This window comes from Macrosteles quadrilineatus, unplaced genomic scaffold (assembly GCF_028750875.1).
Source record: "Macrosteles quadrilineatus isolate MER2022 unplaced genomic scaffold, UCM_ALF_1.0 Scaffold_9__3_contigs__length_116548681, whole genome shotgun sequence".
Lineage (NCBI taxonomy): Eukaryota > Metazoa > Arthropoda > Insecta > Hemiptera > Cicadellidae > Macrosteles > Macrosteles quadrilineatus.
This window is the reverse complement of record NW_026542602.1, coordinates 103,158,312-103,161,461: the sequence shown is the minus strand read 5'-3', so window position 1 is coordinate 103,161,461 and position 3,150 is coordinate 103,158,312.

The following is a 3,150-nucleotide window of genomic DNA, read 5'->3' as shown; positions in this document are numbered from 1 at the left end:
TGGCGGTATCAGTTTATTGACCAAGTTGGACAAATATCTGTCCAGAGTCTATTGTGTTGTGATAGATAAAACAGTTTTCATTCTTTTGTAGTCGAATTTGATATATTATTTTAAATTAACATCATATGTCATATTCTCATAATGAGAAAACATGTTTTTAATGGAAAATATTTTATATATAAATCTGAGCTTGTAGGATTTTAAATGAGTTAGTCACAGAGAAGTATTGACTGCAGAGGCTCTATGGTGTTCTATGGTGCACACTTTGGTGTCTACAATGAACTAAGGTGTCTACTCTTGTAGTTGAAAGAAATCCCTCAAAATCTGTTCCTTCTCTTTTTAATATCATGTGTGCGTTTGATCACAGAGCAGCTAATGGCCTATTACAAATCAGTAGTGGAACCTTGATAAGAAGACCCTAGATAACAAGTGTTAATTTTCAAATTCCCTTAAAATTATTTTACCCCTAATCACATGTTATTACAAACCTCGTTAAGAAGTCAACCTTGTTAACAAGTCTTATTTTACAATCCCCATGAGAGTCTTGTTATCAAGGTGCAACTGTTCTATCTAAAGTCGTCCTATCAACGTAATTTATCGCTATGTTAGAGAATTTAAAAATCTCACAAGCACAAGCATTATAACAAAATAGTGATTTGAAATAATATTTTTAAATAAAATCAGCTATTAGCCTATGTAACTGAATTCAACCACTTTTATTTCAATATAAAATTTCAATAATCTCGAAGCAAATATTTGTGTTTTGCATAGCAAATGCTTACTTTTTAAAACCAATCATAAGTGTACAGAGTTTAAAAAACTGTTCATAAAGGATTTTGTTTTGATAATTTTTTAAAAGAAATTTAACGACATGCATCGCTACCTTAAACTAAAAACAAATAGAATGAATATAGACTGTCAAAGGAAGGTTCCGGCGCCCTCCGCTTGGAGTGCCGTGTAGTTATGGCGCACACCATGCGACCAGCAAACGCTGCAGCGGTGTGTGCCGTAACTACACGGCAAACCTAGCGGTGGACGCCAGAACTTATGCTAACCGCAGCACAGCTCACGGTCTATATTTGGTCTATTTGTCTATGCTTAAACCCTCCTTAAAGTAAGAGGAATAAAATATTAGCTGCTTTTTTTCACCCATTATGTGTTTTTTTAATTACTGTCAGTTACAAATCAATTTCACGAAATCTCTCTCAGTCATCAAAGAGTATTACATTTTTATTAGCTTTTATTTTTTTATTAGCTCTAAAAATATTAAACCTCCATGAAATCTTTCTTTGATAGTAAATGCAGATTTTAAAACTCTTCTCAGAATGTAAATGACCTGATAATGTTTTGATATTTACACATTTTTGTACAAAACGATCTATTTTTGTAAAAATTGTGTTAGGAGATTATGTTTGAAAGTACTTTTAAAAAATGTTATGGTTTGGAGAAGATAAATATATTTTACAAATCCTTTAGAAAACATGTGTCAAGTTGTTATCCTTCGATTTAAAAAAATTGACCTGCTGTATTTTGTGTATTTTGGTTAAGTTTCAGGGTACAGTAGAGTCCCACAAACTCGGCACTCGATAACCCGGCAGTCTGGATAACTCGGCCATCACCTGGCTCAGAAATTTAGTAATATTTTGAGTCCGAGTTAAACATGGACTCAAGCCAGCTCAAGTAAAATCATTCACAACTCGTACCAAGGATATTTTGTACTATATCTGATGACTTAATACTGACTTGTAATATACAAAAAGGAGGTTAAAGAGCTTAAAAATTATATTGTCCTTATTTTTAAGCCTAGTTCCTGATATCCTGGCATTTCACAAACTCGGCACCCTTCCAGTCCACATTACGCTGAGTTTGCGGGATTCTACTATAGCATATTTTTTATTTTTTGTTGTATTACTATTTCACTTGTTATTCTTTATTCATTATTCATTACAAGCATTAACTTGTAAACGTTAAAAACTGTGTTGGGTTGTCATACAGTTAGGTACAGTGTTCCATATTATTTTTTTAACTCTTATTGTTTAGGTTAAGGTTTAGGTAAGTAGACCCTCTATTATAGGCCTATAGTCATTTCATGAAAGAAAACATGTAAAAAAATGTGATTTAAAACAACTGTTAGTTGTATACTAAACAAAGAAATAATACAATATCTGTATGTTCCATATGGGGCAAGACTAACAGGTTGTAACTTATTTGTTAACGTTGCTATGAACAAAGTAATTAATGTATGAGTCATGTGAAAGTTGTCCGAACTGAGACCGTAACAAGAGAGAGTGTACTGTTATGATCGACTGGCAGTTCTCGACATAGACCTAGCTCACTTCTGTCCCAACTACTTCATTCATATCAATAGCCCTCACTACAACTTCATATCACATTTCGACCAATAACAGTATTGTTACATTATCACCTAAGTATCATGAGTTGTTTACAAAAGGAGCTCGGAAGGTCTCCTGGGTTAAAAAATACCGCTGGTACTGATTTTTATTTAAAATGTTAATGTATTGATTAATTTGCAGACTTTTACCTTATAAAAGAACATCTATAGTTTTTTTATTTTTGTACTTACTACTAGTATTGCTTTGATAAGCTATTAGCTCACAATAATTGCTTTCTCAGCATGATGCAAGTTATATTACAATCATACTGACGCACATACAAGACGATATAATACAAATACGAGATATTAAAGTGTGATCGATTTTGATTGGAGTGTCCTATTGAAATCTATCATAATTCAACACTAAGTCAGTAAGTTTATCACACTAGAACCCCAAATATAAGGCCTTGGTTTGACTGGTTCTCCATTTATCCGGACACTTCTTGGAAGCCAACATCAAAATATATTTCTCACCCCTTACTGACGCTTAACTAAACTACACACACTACTTTCCTCGACTCAAACGCCCTCATGGCTTATCTCCTTGTTTACATTTTCCTGTGAACACTACTCAATTGTGCTAGTAGGCCTAACCTCTAAACAGCTGGTTGAGTATATGTAGCGGTAGTGCAGTTATTAAGTTCATTACCTATTTTGTTTCCCCAAAAAATAAATAAAACAATTTACAAGAAAGATCAGAAGAAAAATACAGACTATTTTTAAACGATATAATCTACAATGTGAAAGAAAATTGT